General features: G+C 31.6%; 1 protein-coding gene across 2 annotated transcripts in view; it reads left to right on the top strand.

The window, feature by feature from the left end:
- The first annotated feature begins 437 nt into the window (after positions 1–437).
- The window catches only part of numb (NUMB endocytic adaptor protein), a 167925-nt gene continuing 148495 nt past the window's right edge, over positions 438–19867 (top strand). The window contains exon 1 of one of the 2 annotated variants that reach the window (XM_072523117.1): positions 438–637. The gene's annotated coding sequence lies outside the window, so the exon portion shown is untranslated. Of the gene's footprint in view, positions 638–984; positions 1283–19867 lie in introns of those variants that run through there. The other variant, XM_072523118.1, reaches the window with a different exon arrangement.

Raw genomic sequence — 19867 nt, 5'->3', positions numbered from 1 at the left:
TGTTCTCGTTATTCGTATGATGAAATAGAAAATCAATTTATTTACAAAACATTTTGGTAATGCTACTCTGTACACATGTCAGTGCTGTGACAAAAAGTTAGTTTGTACTAATCCTCTTAATGAAATTTTCAGACCTGAAACAAAAATAAGCACATTAGTGTTAGTCAGTGGCACATAGATGGCGCTAAATTCATCGTTTTTAGTTTCCCAATCTTGCTGTTAGAAGGGTAAATCACCGAATGAAAAAGACAAGGATAAAGTCATGAAATCTGCGTGCGGTCAGCAACATTTAACCTATTGTTTTAACTACACGTCGGTATTATTATTTCTGTTGCTACTTAATATGTTGTATAGAGTTATCTCTTTCTAACCAGCCAAACATTCTCAAAATAGGGAAAATCTTAAGAGAAAATATTTTATATCTAGTTCATATCAAATCGCCGTAGCAGGATTAGTTACCCATTGGGTATTTCAATATTTCCGGTAAATAATTAATATCCAGTATTTCAAAACAGTATTTTTTTGTTCAGTATTATGTGCCACGGTAAAAAACGCCATCAAAATCTCCTGTCTGGACCTTATATTGGTTTATAATCCGCATAATGTTATGACATTTACCAAGTCTGGTGAAATATAGGTAAGTTTTAGTACAGGTGTTTGTATTATTGGTGATAATTCATTAAATTGGGCCATGTAATCTTATCTCAAGCTAATTTAATTCACAGCAACCAAGGCTGACTAGCCGGAAGTTGAGAAATATAAATAAAGTCAAGGGATGGTCTAGTTTCTATTTAAATTTGTACATCAGTGTAACTGTAGTTATTATAACAATATATTGTTTCTTATGGGAACAAGGCCATGTGCAATATGCGAATTGACACCTTTACTCCGCTTAAGCGATTTTATAAACTATTAAATTGCATTGTTAACTAACGTATTCATTTATGTTGTCAGTAATCTACGGTTTTACTTGCCGGGAAGTAGACGTTCCTCGTCGTCTAGCGATACGGATCACAAATTGGGCTGGTTTCGAATTATCTGTGTATTGATTAGACATAGTGTCGTCTCCGTCTGTCGCGAAGGGTTAGAAAAGGGGTGTATTTTGCCCACGTGGTTTTATGTAGACGTCATAGCAAAGGTTGCTTTTTTGCTTTGATCGGATTTAAATTTCACGGATAGTGGGAACCTCCTTAGAGGTTTTTGTGTAGGTAAATTAAACAAAGGGAACATTTGTGTATCGCGATGTGAACTTTTAAAGGGATAATATCCCCTGCTATCCCAGGTAGGTCCCCAAATGGCTTTTTTGCTTACATTGTTTTTTATTGGGACGTACTGGAATATTTTACAAGCTACGACTTTGAAATAGAATTGACCTTTACATTTTTTATGAAATTTGTTATTTATAAATTAAATACTGTTCATAAAATAATTAGCAAATTTCAGCCAATATAATTTTTTAAAATTGTGTATGTAGAAGTGTTTGTGGTGTTATGTTTATCTATTTGTCATATACAAAGATCATAATATTCTCCACGAATATAGTAAGCATCTAGATCTGTTTATTTATTAATTTGTTCCATACAAAGAAAATATACTATCCTCGAATATATGTAAGCATCTAGATCTAAATTATCACTCACATAGAACATTTTTATGAGTGCTGCATATTGCATATTAGTATTCTGTGTATAGGTACGATAGGTACCCTTATTTCTTATGACCCAAGTTTAAGATTAGTATTTTCTGTTATTATATTCATCAAATCTTTGGAAAGCTTCTACATAGCTACACTTAAGATATTACTGTATACACTAATGTTCGAAGTTACGAGTGCTAGTTGTCGAATTATTGTTAAAAAACGAACTTCCTCAATAATTTAAACTATTTTGTAAAGTGATTATTGAAATTACAATTATTATCGTATCTAATGATTGACAATAAATAAGGAAATACCTCAAGGTAAATATTTGCGTGGTTAGTCATGGAAGGCTGAAAGTTCTGTAGGTATAGTTATTAATTTCATCTATTAAGTATTTCCACAACAATATAGTCCAGTCTTCAGAGATTTGAAGCTTTTTAAAGCTAAACAGTGCAGCTTTCGCATGCAATCTGCATTCTACGGCAAATAAAGTAGGTTTCTATAAAATGTTAAATAAATAAACGTTGAGAGATTTTTGCCATTTTTTACGATTCTCACGAGATTAATAAAATTTATCCGTTCCATTGACCGATCGCTGTATTCGTATCGCCGATTTCCATTGTTAGAGCCTAATCTTTAAAACATATAACAGTTGAAATATGCCTAAAAAATGCTGAATTTAAACTTTTACCTTACATACGATCTAACGTCACGGGAAATACTTCCACGAAGGCGGCATTGAGTGGAATTTGTAGCTGAAGTTGTGTAGTTTTGAAAAACATACTTGTGCAATTGAAAAGAAGTAATTTTAAACATTTTAGATTGTTTGTAATGTGAAAGTTTAAATTCAGAATTTTAAGCATATTTTAAACGCCTCATATTAATTGGCAAAACTCAAAATCTACATTTTATGCTAAAGGCTTTGAAGAGGAAGAAGCAATTTTCATTAGGAAAATCTACTTTTGCCTGAAATACTTTCGGCATTCGGTAGAGATTTATGCAATCTTGCATTGTGTAAGAGAAATTAACATGAAGGTGCCTACATATGTGCCTACATATAGTTACAGTGACTATTACCTTAGGAGCCCTAGGGTAGACGGAACAGTACAATTCCATACTTAAATGGTTGCTAGATAATTGTAATGAAAGAGCTGACGAAACTTGTTATAAGAGGATCAGTTACAAAATATTTTGGCCTTTCTTCTTCTTCTTTAGGTGCCGTTTTCTTAGCGAAGGTTGGCGATGACCTCTGCAAAGCCTTTTCATAATCTATAAAGCACAAGTAGACATCTTTTTGTTGATCCCGACACTTTTGCATGAGAACAATGAAACTGAACAAAGCTTCTTGAGTTCCCATACCGTTTCGAAAGCCAAATTGTTCCGGACCCATATCTTCTTCGCATTTTTTGTAAATTCTGTTATGGATAATTTTTAGAAATAGCTTCAGAATATGGGGCATGAGACTTATTAATCGAAAGTTGTTACATTTTTTTGTGTAGTTTGATTTGGGTATAGGCACAAACGTAGACGTTAACCAATCTTGTGGAATTGTACCAGTCTTGTATATACTGTTGAAGAGTCTTGATAATAGTTCTAAATTGTCTTCTTCCAAGAGCCTTTGGAGTGCCAAAAGCTCCGTTTTCGACCGGAAAAAAACTTTGGAACACAATATGCTCCAGTCAAGGGATACCTTCATTCAATGGGGCTGTTTCATGGAGACACGCTGGAGACAATGTAGCAGAGAACCTGAAACAGTCAACTATATCTTGCGTGACCATGAGGCCCTAGATCGCAGGCGGCAAACACTTTTTCTAGAATACCAAGTAACTTGAAAACATATGGTAGCAATCTGTATAAAGCTGGTATAAAGTTCCAGAATTGTGGAACACGTTTTATTAATAAATGGAAGATATACAATCAGCCAATTGGCTGCATACGACCAGTTTATAATAGACATCTGCCGAAAAAAACTGTTCAGTTAAAGTTTTGTTCACATCGTTTTTTGAGATACACACTGTACCTTTTATCTCACATACTTTTACTCGACGGTCATCCAATTCGAAACGAACTTTTTCAATCATATCCGGGGTATTCTAATTTATTTTAAATGTTGTAACTCAATTATCTCTTATTTTTCTTTTTATGTATGCATTACTCTGTCTGATTTTCAATGTGCTTCCAGTAAGTTGTCCGTGTTCCATCGTTTTCGTGGTCTTCCTACTGATAGTCTTCCTATTGGGAAAACGTCTCTTGCCGTCTTTACTACTCTATTTATCATTCGGCTTATATGATCTTTCCATTCTACTCGTCTATTTCTTACCCAGTCCTTGATGTTCTCCACCTTGCATCTACGTCGTATATCTTTACTTCTAACTCTACCCTATAGTGTTTTACCATCAATTTTTCGAAGTGTTTTCATCTCTGCTGTTTCAAACATCCTTATTATAAATATAGCGTCGGTGCATGCTCTTCCCCACCTAAAACCTTCATGTTCTTCTGCTAGTGTTATAATTTGATTCAGTTTATTTGTTATCACTTTGGTTGTTAATTTTATTGTTATGTTTAAAATATTAATTCCTCTGTAATATTCCGGGTCCAATTTGTTTCCCTTTTTGAAGAGAGGTATTAGGATACTTGATTTCCATTTTTAAGGAATTCTTTTTTATTCTTGTTTTGTTCAATTTTTTGGATTAGTTTTAGTCGTTTTTTGGTCAGATCTGGTTCTCCGTACTTTAGGAGTTCATTCGGTATTCTGTCATCTGGTGATTTTCTGTTTTTTAATTTTCTTAATGCTTCCTTTTCCCCCCAATATTCACTTCTTCGTTTGCCTTCACCTCTGGTGTTGGTGGTTCATTATCGTCACCTGTAGCAAATAGGGTTCGAAAGTAGTCTGTCCATGTGTCCTTCTGAATGTGATTTGTTTATAAGTTCGTTCATCTCTTTTTTTGTCCTCTGAATCATTCTCCATATTTCTTTCTGTGTTCCGTAGAAGTTGTGTTCCATCTGTTCTGAGAAGCTCTGCCAGTGTTTCCTTTTTGTTTTGTCTAAATAAAGTATTCGTTTCGTTTCTGATTCGTTTATAGTGGTTGTATGCCTGTCATAGTGGTTATATGACTTAGTTATGTTACATTAAAATGTTTGCACTAAAATAGTTAGTAGTTTTTACAAACATACGTACAGAAACCAATTTCCCAATTACATATTTTAAAGAACATTGACAGTTCCTATCTGTGCTTTAAAAGTGGTTAACAAAATATGTGGTTTATTATAATATTAGGAATATTTTAAAATTGCCTCTTCGTTATTTCTTAGTATCAAACATCATCGTAAAATGGTGCTATTGCATTCGTGAGCATAGGCCTACCTCAAAACATACTTTCATCCTTCGTACTACATACCTTAAAAAATTAATTTTATCCTTCTTTGTCAGTACCCGTCTACTCCATCCCTTCACTTCATTATCTCTCAAATCTTCCAACACATCATTCATATATCTGAGTTTAGGTCCACCTTTCTTAAGCGGTTTATTTTAATGGTTTTAACCATTATAGGGTTTCACCATATATAGGGTTCTCAATAATTTTTTTTAAAGCAGCTCTTTTCTTTCAAAGCAGCTGTTCAAATTTCATTTATTATTTTTAATATTTGAATGTAAAATTACGTCAGCATTTTGTGTCACAAACATTGTTCTGTGTTGACAAGAGCAATTGTAATTAGTAACTGATTTTCACTTCATAATAGTCTGTTTTTAAATCTTGTCAAGCAGAGTTGTAAAGTAAATATTCGCCAATCAGTCTCGTTATTTGCCTTTTTTCATTTCTAGAGAGTCTGTCTGAATCCATCGGGCAAACTAGTAGAATAATCGTTCGATTAAATCAAAGTCTCTGCAAAATCTCAAATCTCAAAAAAAATTTTATTTTGCACTGCAAGAAAAATTCTTAACTAGCACAACGTCAGTCCATTCCAATCGAAGTTGTTTCTTTTCGCTCTTTAGTGCATTCTTGGAGTGCATTCTTGCCATATTTTTTTACCTGTTCGTACCTTCTGAAAGAGGATTACAAACGAGAATATAAATCGGAAATCGAATTCAGGATTCAGCCTAAATCTGTGTTTTCTCTAATGTTGCAAAACAACCAGACGACAAATGCACTGGCATAGGGTTCTATTATGAGCCTTAATCTAGTTTGTTTGTGGTTTGAAAGCCTTTCTTTTTGTGTCTGTAAAACTTTCTGTGTTCGGGTTCTCTCTTAGCTTTTCATTTCTTTAAACTGTTGATTGATTTTTTGCCCCTTTATTTTCTTTTGTTTATGTTTTTGTTCTTCCTCTCATTTTTATTCGATATTTTACAATATTTCTCCTAGTTCGTCTGTTAATCACTCAGCAACGTATCATTCTTCTCTTTGGTTACCCGTTTGCATTTTTCATCAAACAAATTGTTTCGTTACCTTTTGGATACATCACCAACACTTACTCTGCAAATGTCTTGAAGCGTTGTTTTTATACACTCACAGTTATAACACACAAGAAATGATATAATCTAAAATTTATAGTATTATACTATGTTAATATGTAATAGTGAGTAATACCCTATGGGTATTACTCACTATTAAAAAAAGTCCTTGTCACATCTATGTTAAGCAAAACATAATTATGTATACTGCTAGTTACAACTGACTTCTGACCCAACCAGTATATTCAGATGCAAATTATAAATATGTTTGAGTTTGGGCATGTTTTATTTCACAACATTCACTGTGTAAATTACGTAAAATGCATTTATATTTTATCCAATGAGATACATTTCAGCCTACCTTGCATAAGGCTTCAGTTAAAAAGTTCCGGGTACACATAAAGCAGTAATGGGATTGTCTTAGATTATATTATGCCAGCAATATATATATATATATATATATATATATATATATATATATATATATATATATATATATATATATATATATATATATATATATATATATATATATATATATATATATATATATATATATATATATCCAAGCAATCAAAAAATGAAAGGAAGCTATCCTATGCTTAATACACAAAAAAGTAGACGTTGCGGAATGTAAAAACATTTAAAATTAAAACCAAAGTAGGGGCGAATATCAAGTAGGTTTTAGAGTAAACAGATCAATAATAGACCAAAGTTTTAAAATGAATCAAATCTGGTCTAGTTCTTACGATTTCCGACAGGCTTATGGTACAATAAACATAAAAAACAAACCAACAAATTTTTTCGAAAAATATTAAGATTACTTAAATGCGTACTCAGTTGTACTAGAAGTAAATCACGTTTTTCGGACAAATATTATGTTTATATAGGATTAAGCCACAATTGATTGTAATGAAAATGTTTGGGAGAGTTTTATAACGGATACCTACGACAAGGTTACCCTTCATCCACTTTATTTTTCAATTTAATCGTGGAGAAAATTTTACTAGAAAGTAATACCCTTACTTAAGTTTCAATGTTATCAATGTGTCTTATGCGGATGATCTTGTTTTAATCGCTAAACCGCTGAATTTTTTTGATTAGAGAGGAAAGCCAGAGAGTATGGATTAGAAATAAATGAGGAAAAACAAAATATATTGTGATAGGGGAATATCTTAATCGTTTGGGAGAGTTCTTAAAGATACTTAATCTTAATATTTTATTAATAAGTAATAATTTTGAAATTGTTGGGCAATTAGATTACTTGGGGAGTAGCACTAACAAATAATAATAATAATAATAATAAAGTGAGCCAATAAATCGTAAAAAGGTAGTAAGAATGCTTGGAGTCGAACTAAGATGTTGAGGTCGAAGAAAATATCCAGAGCCACAAAAATGTGAATATATACAACAGTTATTATTCGACCTACGATGCTTTACGAAAGCGAGCCCTGGACACTTAAACACTGAAACTGTCACGAGTGCCTTATATGGACACAGGAAATTTTAGTTCTCTGCCATGTGTACATATATTGGGCACAGGTGTTATCACCGTGTGTTCGTGGTTGCTCCACATTTACCGTGTATTTAAATAGGAGTATCAGTGAGTCTGGCGTAGAACTATAACATTAAAAAATACCCTCGGATTTTTTTTTTAATTTTTAAAGGTAAAAGGATAATAAAATAAAAATTAATTATACATTAACTTTTTTTCTTTTTATGACAGTACAGCATATAATATAATCAAAAGTAATGTAGAACGTAGTACTTTTTAAATAGAGTACTGAGATTCAATTTTAGTGTACATGTTTAGTTATTTTTTTTTTTGTGAAAACATGGTTGGCAAAGAAACATTCTAAACACATAAAAGGGTTGCATTTACATCCGTAGCATACACATGTTACTCGTTTTGTATTTTTTACAGCATAATTTCGACCATACAGTTCAGAGTTTTGTTTGTAACAAATCGTGCATCTGCCTCTTTTGTTCAAAGCATTTTGAGTAAGTTAATGTTTTGTTTGAACTTGTACAGGAAGGGGTAGTTTACTACTTTAAAGAAATTGCATGTACACATTTTCTTTGAATTTTGTAACGGATTTTGCGTTGGTTGATGTTATTGAAAATAATTAGAGCATTCGCCAGTGAAGTACCAGTAATTATCTCAAATGCTACTTTTATATACCATTTGACAGACTTTCGTAAACAGTTTCATTAAGCTGTCTTTTGATCTGACAACAGTTGATATCCACAAACGCTTTTGCGTTATTGTACTCAACAATGTCTGCAGGTTTTCTTTTAGGACCTTCCCTATGTGTTACCTCCATCATATCGTCTCTATGTTTTGTAGACAGAAAAAATACGTCTTTCTTGTCATGCCACTCATAACTACAACATTATTTTTGTTTTGTTTGGCAATGATCTCTCTTTTCTTGAATTTGGCTTTTACAATATCTTTGGGAAAATTTTTTTGGTTTTTTCTCAACGTTCCTATAAGATGAGTGAATCTAGTTTTCAAAATTTCAGTGAGGTTAACTGATGTACACTAGTTGTCCGTAAAAAGAGTCCTACCCTGATCCAATAAGGGCTCAATAATTTCCATAACTACCCTTTCAGCAACCGGTTGTCCATTAATTTTTTCTTTACCGCAATATATTTTAATTGTATGGGTATAGCCTTTTAACATATAAATTTTAGCTTTATTCCAAAATTATGACGTTTTCCCTTCACGTAAGTACTGTCAAAAAGATAACTTGCCTCTACATCGATGAAAATTAGCTTTCATTTTATTGATATGACATTGAATTTTATGAAGTCTGTCATTTTCAGGACACACCTTATTGTTTGCTAGATGAAACATGCGCAAGAGCAATTTGAACCGATTTCAGGGCATGTATCCATCCATCCAAAGAAGGAGCGCTATGAATGTACGCATTTCATTGTAGTTTGTTTTCATTGTACTCTTTCCAATAATTAAAACGTAACTCTTTCGTAACTGTTTCATTTAATATCTCAGTAAGAATTTGTTGCTCTGCATATCTTTCTGTTTCGAGACAATCATATTTATAACATCTTCAGAGACAAACAGTTCAAATTTTCAGGAATGCCAAAGTTCAAAGGACAATCGAAAATTGCAAAATTTCCGGAAACAGATCCCTAGTTTGAATCTTGTAAAGAATATTTTGTCGGCCTAACAGTATCTGCCAAGAAATCATCATCTTGAGTCAAAGAACTGTCTGATTCTTCCTACATTACTCGAGATGACTTAACACGAGATGGTCCTGCAGAAGTATTGGGTTTTACGTTACCTACAAAATAATATCGATATAAATAAAGTCCATTTTAAGATAATGCTTACTCTATCTATTATGCGCAAATCAAAGTTTTGTAACAATTGAAATGATGAATATGAATATTTATAATAGGTAGAACAAACGTAAAGTTATTTGTATGAATCTAACCTAATAGTAAAAAAAAATAGATTATACAAACTAAAATTTTATTTAAGATTTTAGTGAACAAACTTTTTCTCAAAATTTTCCTTTTTTTTTTCTCTACAGGTTAATTGTCGGATGCACTCGTCAACGTTGCATCTATATTATAAATGTAGGATCCAAATCTGAATCCGAATAATCAGAAAAATCATCACTCATATTCATTTTTTTAAACTCCTCTAACTCAACGGCAGCCTTTTCTGCTTCTAATTCCAACTCTAAAGAACGGAGTTGTTTGTTATTGTGCGTCATATAAACTTTTTTCAATCATGAAGTCGACGATACGCTCACTTCGGAAGTAAATAACAAACTGAAACATCTAACAGGACACGTGTATATCGTGAATACGTGTCGTGTGACTCTCTTACTGGAAAGATAACAAACTAATAACCAGAACACAAATCTGATTTTCTGAGTTTTACTAAAAATAAACACAAATAGCGTAATTAAGGTACAAAAGTTACTCTGAATTTACCTGGCAGTTAAAATGTTAATAAATATATTAGCCCAGTCTGGTTATACAAAAATCATCGATTTCACGGCAAAATGTTTCGCAGATATCTGAAGCTTTTAAGACATAGGTGGGGGTTACTAGATGACGAGTAGATAAAAAGATACTCCTATTTTTACGTTGCGTTTTTTTAAACAATAATTTATGGTCAGAATTTGATTTTTTATCTATAAGTTTTTTCCCTTATAATTTAAATAAACAATATTTATACCATTTTTTTATATCAAGAATATCTTTATTTTCCCGTTTTTTCAATTAAAATTGATAAATAATTTACGGAGATATTTGCAAAAAAGCAGTTTTTTTGTACTAATTTATAAATTTAATTAATTTGTTTATTAACAAAATAAAATGCTATTAATACATTTCAACATTGAGGAATTACCGTCCTTTAAATTTGTGCGAAATTTCCCTCCGATCTGTCAAATAGTTTAAAAGTTATTCAATTTGTTTTTCCCTTGGATTAATTATTTAAACCATTGAACTTGCCCTATGAATGATGCTAGACACATTTAACAAATTTCATAGGATTCTTTAAGACTTATACTATCTCAGAAGTTAAATGAGTATTGAGTTTTCATCGAAATTATTTACAAAATAAACGTTTGAAAAAGGGGTATGTTTTTTACTTATAAACAATTGTAATAACTTCTATATTTTTCAAGCTACAGACTTGTACTTCTAAAGCCATTAGATAGCTGGTAAAAAACTCACATTTAACAAAAAAAATAAACCTTCTATGAACAATAGAAACAAAGTTAGCGACAATTTTTTTGTTAATTATATCTCCATTGTTTATAAACATTAAGAAGTAAAATTTGCACAAATTTTGAATGAAAATCTAAACTTTATATTAAATTTTATAGCTATAAAATTCATCCAATTTTTCGAAACTTAAAACCTTTCGAAACGAAGTTACTTTCGAAAGATCGACATAGGAAAGTGGAGGGGAAACTGTTTTAGCTCCTCGCTGTAAAATTTAATATTATCGTTACGGATTTATGATTCAAAAGCTTCAACAGTTCTGTAGGAATTTCATCAGGTCCATTTGCTTTTCCATTTTTAGCGTTTCTTGTTGCGTATTCTACTTCTTCTTTCAAAATGTCTGGCCCAGTTGCATTGATTATCTGAGTTAAGTTGTTTCTATCGTCTTCAAATAATTCATTCAGGTATTCTGTCCATCTTTTTATTTTATTCTCTAGATCTACAATAAGATTTCCATCTTTGTCTTTAAGTTTACCTATTTGGCATTTCTTTATGCTTCCTGTTATCTCTTTTACTTTTTTGTGCATATTGAACGCATCGTACTTTTTCTCATAGGTTTCCATTTCTTCACATTGTTTTTTAATCCACTCCTCTTTGGCTTCTTTTATTCTCTTTTTTATGTGTTTATTTATTTCTTTGTATTTGTCTGGATAATTCTTCATCTTTCTTCTTTGTTCCATCAAGTCTAGTATATCTTGTGTCATCCACCCCTTATTCTTTGATGTTGTTTTTGTAAGATGTTTCTTTCCTGCTGTTTGTATAGCTGTATTTATGTACTTTAATTTTTGGTTAACGTTGTTTGTATCGTTAATTCTTCTCCTGTTTCTTGTCGTATATTTTTGTTTCTAAGTTTATTTAAATCTAGTGCCTTTCTGTGTGGTCTTCTAATCTTTTTTGGTCTCGCCTCTATCACAGTAACTACCGGGTTATGATCTGAGCCTATATCAGCTCCTGGGTACGTCTTACTACATTTAACAGCATTATGATACCTCCTTGCTATCATAATGTAGTCTATTTGATTTCTCACTATTTTTTCTTTGGTATGTTGTGGAGATGTATATAACCGTCGAGGAGGTAATTTGAAAAAGGTATTTGTTATTACGAAGTCTTCACTTTGGCAAAATTGAATCAATCGATTTCCTCTGTCATTTCTGTTTTCAAGCCCATATTTTCCTACTTGTTCTCCTACCTTACCTTGACCCACCTTGGCATTAAGATCGCCCATTAATATGTTAATGTATGGAAAGACTGACTTAATAAGTGAAGACAAACAACCTGCAACAAAAAGGTTCAGACCTGACAGTGAAGTCGAATAAATACACCAAATTTTAACTTTTAAACCAATGTATGTAAATAAAATAAAAAAAGTAAAGTTCAATAAACATTGCAAAATTTAATAAGGCAAGTGATGAAAAAATCGACTTATTTTATCAAAGCAGTAAGGCAGATTAGATTAATATTGTATATCATATTTGTAAGAAAAATAGAATAAAAATCAATATTGTTAATTATAAAAATACAAACAATTATAATTGATATAAGGAGTATAATAATATAATGTGTAAAAAATTACCTGAAATTTAATTTATAAAATATATAAGTATTATTACATCATTGATATAAAATGAAAAAACATATGTTGATTTTCCGGGATTTTCCGAGATTTATGGGGGGTGAAAATTATGTCATCATTATTAATACTGCGACAGACTATTCGAGCAAATTAAAAAAAAGTAAGTATTTAGGGTGAATTTTAAATGGACTCAATTTTTCCGAGTTTTCCCATATTTTTTGGCCAGTGAAAACTATGTAGTTATTCATATTTCGACGAGCTACCCCAGAATAAAAAAAGAGGCTTGCAGCTGCAAAGGAAGCCGAGATAATGTAAATTTTTCCTACGTGTTGCAATTTGAAGTTCCGATGCCGAAAAAAAAAAACGGAGCTGAAACAGATATCCTCTCCACTTTCCTATGTCGATCTTTCGAAAGTACCGTCGTTTCGAAAAATTAGATAAATTTTATAGCTTATAAGTTTCAATATAAAGTTTAGATTTTCATTCAAAATTTGTGCAAATTTTACTTCTTAATGTTTATAAACAATGGAGATATGATTTTTTAAAAATAGTCACTAACCTCGTTCCTATTGGTCATAGAAGGTTTTTTATTTTTTAATGTGAGCTTTTTTACCAGCTATCCAATGGTTGTACGTACAAGTCTGTAGCTTGAAAAATATAGAAGTAATTACAATTGTTTATAAGTAAAAAACATACCCCTTTTTCAAACGTTTATTTTGTAAATAATTTCGATGAAAACTCAATATGCATTTAACTTCTGAGATAGTCTAAGTCTTGAAGAATCCTATGAAATTTGCTGAATGTGTCTAGCATCATGCATAGGGCAAGCTCAATAGTTTAAATAATTAGCCTCAGGGATAAACAAATTAAATAACTTATAAAATATTTGACTGGTCGGGGGGAAATTTCGCACAAATCTAAAAGATGGTAATTCCTTGATGTTTAAATGTATTAATACCGTTTTATTTTGTTAATAAAAAAATTAATAAAATTTATAAATTAGTGCAAAAAAACTGGTTTTTTGCAAATATCTCTGTAAATTATTTATCAATTTTAATTAAAAAAAAAGGGAAAATAAAGATATTCTTGACATAAAAAAATGACATAAATATTGTTTATTTAAAATATAAGTGAAAAAATTTATAGACAAAAAATCAAATTGTGACCATAAATTATTGCTTAAAAAAAACGCAAGGTAAAACTAGGAGTATCTTTTCATCTATTCATCATCTAGTATCCCCCAGCTATGTCTTAAAAGCTTCAGATATCTGCAAAACATTTTTCCACCTTTTTTTTAACCAGACTGGGCTATATGGAGTTAAAATTAAATACATGGGAACCAAAGGTACTTAAAAGAATATATGGAGGAGTGCAAGATAAAAACCTCTGACTAAGAACAACCAATAACAAATTGATAATATATTACTTGTATATATATATATATATATATATATATATATATATATATCTATATATATATATATATATATAATATATATATATATATATATATATATATATATATATATATATATATATATATATATATATCTATATATATATATATATATATATATATAATATATATATATATATATATATATATATATATATATATATATATTGTTGTGACCTGCTTTATGATGTTTTATTATTAATTAACACTAATTTAATTATAATTAATTCACTAATTTATGCAGTCATACAATTCAATTACTATTAAAAATTCTCAGGGTGCCTTTTTAATTTTACTTTAATCAGTTTACTTTATATATCTCTTCTAGTGGGTTCAGTATCTCCTAGTTGCTCATAATCGGGATAGAACAGGAAACGGAACTAACATTAAAACAACATAAATATGCACACAAATTATTATTTATTTTCAATAAGCAATACGATGAATGTTAATAAATAACTTTTTGTGGGCAATTATCTTTCCCAACAAACTCCTATACTCTAAATTTAATTTTAATTACAAACTATCTATTGATCTGTTTTATAATAATATCTACTAAAAAAAATGACCATATAAAAATATAATTTATTCACAAAAAAAAATAACTCTTTGAAACTTGGAATCTTAGTTCGTATGCTTATATTTGATTTTATTTTTAGAATATCTTAAAATTTTCTTTCATTCAAATTATTTGACCGACCTTTAATTTTTTTTTACACCAATGATGTCTCCTCTCGATCAAAACCACAGTTCCTTCCTTGATTGATTAGGTCCGGCTACCATCAAATCTTTCTCGTTCTCAGCATCGATCCAAACCGCATACCAGCAAACTACTCCTCCGAAAACACAAGCCCAAGCCTCTTTTGACCGGTATTCTTTATTCACAAATTCTCCTTTCTTTCTCAATTATATCTCGTGGACTATGCAGACTCAAAAGAGGTATTAATCTTCTCAATTTTGATCTGCTCTCAGCTTCCACCTTTTTCACTAACAAACGAAAACACTGGTACTCAGATTGACTACACGAAAAACACGTCTTCTCTCCTGGTCTGCCGGTAACATAATAATCTTTTCAATCTCCCCAGACAACCTTCTCAACTCTCTCATTCCCCATCATTCCTTTTTAACTAATCATAAGCATTCATCTTTCCCACTAATTTTCGATTTAGAAAATTTCCAACATAATATTTAAAACAAATAAACTACTTTCACTCAAATTACTTTTCAGAAACCATTAACAATTTTGCCTTTTTTCAACAGAAATAAGTTTCCAAATTCTTGTTATCTCATATCTAAATCTAATTCTTATTTACTTTCGAAAAATGCCCACCGCAAAATACAATTACAAGTTTATTCTTAAATCTATAAAATTATACGGGTTCCATTGTCCTTTCACTATTCACTCAGTCTTTCAAGGAAAAACTGTTCCGTCACGGAACAATGTCTTCTCTTATTCTAACTATTACAAATAAGTACAGGGTTGTATTTTAACTTATATGCCCGCGGTATATTAAAATAATAAAAAAACTCTTTATTCTATTTCTGATTGACAAACTGATCCATAACAATATATATATATATATATATATATATATATATATATATATATATATATATATATATATATATATATATATATATTGTGATGATTTTATTTCAATGTCTATTTAATTTATAATGTCTTGTTCTTGTCTTAATTCATTAAAAAGCACAATAATTTATATTAATTTATTTCAAGAATAATACATAATTTATATAGTCGAGCGTAACATTTAAACTCGCGAGCGCGTCGTCAGAATTAACTGTTTTCTATTCTCCAAAAAGTCCTGTTATATATTCACTACTGTTAGACTGGAAACGTCTACGGCCTTCTAGACAGAGCGGCGAATTGTTCTCAGAACCGGTATGGTTAAATCGGCTTGTCTCCAGAAGGTTCGAATTGTTGTTTTTATTACAAAGGGGGACCCATCGTGTGTCAGGTAGGCATTACCTAAAAAATACGTGAATGAATGAAAATATTAGTAATAAATATATTTACGGTTTTGGGTCAGAATTTATCGTAACAATATATATATATATATATATATATATATATATATATATATATATATATATATATTATAGTAAATGGAAAAGGATAATGCGAGTGAATATCAAAAGTAAAGTGTAATGGCATGTCTTGCAAAACAGAAAACCAAAAAAGGTATATTGATGGAAGGCAACCATATATACGTATTTCTGACTATTGGTCGTCTTCAGTACGGTGCAGCCAAGTTAGAAAAGGAGCATGTTAACTTGAGAAAGGACACTACAGGAGCAATGCGACCAATTTGTGGCATTAGAGTTAAAATCGGCAACGTCTACACACCTCAATATACTTACCGGATATATGCACCTACTTACCTACAGCATTTCTTTAACAATCGTGTAACTCAAAAATCTGTGTAAGCTTCTCATATTTATTTTTTTCCAAATATTTATATTTTTAAAATAGTCAATTTATTCTGTATCTGGAGCAAAACGCTACTCACATAATTATTCCTTAATTGCATCATTCTTGTTGTCTATTTTGTCATCTAAAACAATTACTATACACTTACTTACGGTTTGCATTGGTAGTGTTTATTTAAAAACTCTTCATTCTTGTCAACGTCATTGAATTCAAGAGTTTCGCAATAATTCATTACTGCAGCTGTTTATGCGAGTGCTGTTAATTATATATATAAATAATTCTATATGCTTTTTCAAGGTTTTATGACAACAAAAAAACAACGTTAATCAACATCGTATAATTCAACCAAATTCAACTAAGGATTTCACATAGATGTGTAGGAAAATACTACGATTTTGACAAATTTTTTAATGTCAAGGAATAAAAGGTCTATCTACTTGGAAAAAAAATTTAAAAGGTTTATTCTAATTTTTAAAGCATATTCAGACAGTTTAAAAAAATAGGAATTTTTATTAGCGATTATAATATTATTAAAAACATTACTACACATATAGATTTAAATTATCTTCAAATGACCATGATCAAAATTTAAAAAAATATATTTATTTATAACAAATTTATCACAACTTAGTATTTGGAAACTCCCTAAATTAACAATCATGAAAGAAATTGGAACTTCCGTGCTAACATATCAACAGACAATATCAACAGATAGCCATGGAAGTTATTAATATTTTTAATTGGCAGCAATATTTACTTACATATCTTTAAGGTGTGTGTTACAAATAAAATTGATAGTATGTATGGGAAATAATGCCTTGTCCAACAAGGTATCTTAATTATGTTGCACCGGCGCTTAAGAAAGTGCACAATATCATGAACAGGCAAAAATGAAAGACTAATAAAAGAAATATGTATATAAAAAAAATGGCGATTTAGTTTCAGGAGTGAAACTAATTCGTTACAACACTAAGTGAGTCTTGGTCGCGTTTACTATTTTCCTTCACTCTTGCCGGTCTTGTGCTTTTGCTCCCGATCTTACGTGGATCACTCGTTACTGTAGCTTTCCATCTTTTTCTTGGCGACCAACCGACCTTTTGCCATCGAACCTTTTCCAGAAGGTTGTATTGTCTTTCATCATCTTGTTCCTGGTTATGTCTTCGTCTTCACTCCCCTGTTATATTGTCCCCACAATGTCCATAGATCGTCCGGAGGATCTTTCGTACTAAGACTAATAATTTTGTTGTTTTACGCTGGTTCAGTATCCGCGTCTCACTTCCATATGTTATTATGGGTCCAATTACAGCCTTATATACCTTCATTTTAGCTGTCTTTGAGAGCAATTTGAATTATGTAGCGTCGCTATAGAACAATACGCTCTATTTGCTGCCATGATTCTAGTTGCTATATTTTTTTCATAACTATTTTCGGTTGTTATCACTGCTTCCAAGTATTTAAATTCTTTGACAACTTCAAAATTGTATTAATTTATCCAAATGTTTTGTCTAAGTCTTCTTCTTCTTCTAATGGCGCTACAACCCTTTGTGAGTCTTGGCATGCTTAACAATGTTCTTTCATTCTGCCCTGTCGGATACTTTCCTTCGCCACTGCCTGATGTTCATGGTTTTAAGATCCCTCTCTACGTCGTCTATCCATCTTTTACGGGGCCTTCCTCTTGTTCTGTTTCCTTGGGGCTTCCATCTCTGGACTACTTTTACAGCTCGATTATCTGGCATTCTTTCTAGATGACCAAGCCAGTTTAGTCTTTGGGATTTTACAAATCTGACAATATCTGCGCTCTGCATTAGTTCATCCAGCTCGTGGTTCATTTTAATTCTCCACGAACTATCGCTGCATTGGGTTGGTCCAAATATCTTCCTTAGTATTTTGCGCTCAAATATTCTCAGTTGATTTTCATCAGTGGTTGAGAGGGTCCACGTTTCACATCCATATGTGACCACTGGTCTAATTACTGTTTTGTAGATTCTCAGCTTAGACTCACGATTCAGTAACTTACTTTTCATTAAGTCTTTGTATGCATAAAAGCACTTATTACCGCTAAGAATCCGTGCTTGTATTTCTTGACTGATGTTGTTTTTGTCATTTATTATTGAGCCTAGGTAGGGAAAAGTGGAGGCATATTTGTAGGTATGGTTGTCTACCTTCAGATTCTCATGTTCATTCGATTTTGTGCACTCCATATATTTTGTTTTGCTTTCATTTATATATAGACCAAACGTAGCAGCTTCTCGTTTCAGTTCTATAACTTTTTCGCTTAATGCCCTTTTGTTGCGGCTTATTATGGCAACATCATCCGCATATGCGCATATTTGCATAGATCTTGTATTAATACAGCCGTTTATATCCAGTTTGTCTAAGTCTTAGTCTTGAATTTTGGTAAATACCATGTACTCAGTCCTATCTTCATTGGCCTATTTCTGCCTCCGCTTTCAAAAAGGGTAAAAATTTCTTTCGCATCTCTGCAATAACATCGGCAGCAAAAGTTAATAGTACCTTCGCTCCATGGGCAGCGAAGCCATTTGTTAATTCTGTTTGTGCTTTCCTAACTTAGTGTTCTAAAACGAAGTTGAATAACAAAGAGGAAAGTGTCTTAAGCCCGTTTCTATTTGAAACTCATCTGATGCTAATGCATTACACATGATGCTCACACATCTGGGCTAATCCTACCAGCTTTCTGGGTACTCTCGTTTATAACATTACATTCCACAGTGTATCCCTGTTTTCAGAGTCATTCACTTGTCCAAAATCTACAAAAAATTGATGTACATCTTTGTTGCATTCCCAACTCTTTTCTAAAATTTGGCGCAAGATAAAGGTCTGGTCTATTGTTGACCGTTCCGGTCGGAAGTCACACTGATTCACCTCACCATTCACCTATTTTTTCTTTTGCGTACGGAATTAATCTGATGCTAATGCATTACACATGATGCTCACACATCTATGCTAATCCTACCAGCTTTCTGGGTACTCTCGTTTATAACATTACATTCCACAGTGTATCCCTGTTTTCAGAGTCATACACTTGTCCAAAATCTACAAAAAATTGATGTACATCTTTGTTGCATTCCCAACTCTTTTCTAAAATTTGGCGCAAGATAAAGGTCTGGTCTATTGTTGACCGTTCCGGTCGGAAGTCACACTGATTCACCTCACCATTCACCTATTTTTTCTTTTGCGTACGGAATTAATCTTCTCAGTAGAATAATCGACATAACTTTGTAGGTTATATGAATGAACGGCTGCTGTCCTGCTGTATAAAGCTTTCACGCCATTCTATTGGCATTTCTTCTCTTTGCCATATTTCATTTATAAAGTGATATATTTATACATTAAGTTGTTCCCCCTGTTTCTTAAACAGTTCCGCATGGGTGCCATCTGGGCACGAGGCTTTGCTATTTCTTACTCCCACTAGAGCTGTCTTTACTTCCTCAAGCACTGGTAACACTATTTTGGGTTCTGCTGATTGGTAATATTTTTGTTATGTTGTTGTGGAATCGTCAGTATTTAAC

Source organism: Diabrotica undecimpunctata, chromosome 2, assembly GCF_040954645.1.
Source record: "Diabrotica undecimpunctata isolate CICGRU chromosome 2, icDiaUnde3, whole genome shotgun sequence".
In the NCBI taxonomy this organism is placed as follows: domain Eukaryota; kingdom Metazoa; phylum Arthropoda; class Insecta; order Coleoptera; family Chrysomelidae; genus Diabrotica; species Diabrotica undecimpunctata.
This window is presented reverse-complemented; position numbering and strand designations above follow the sequence as displayed.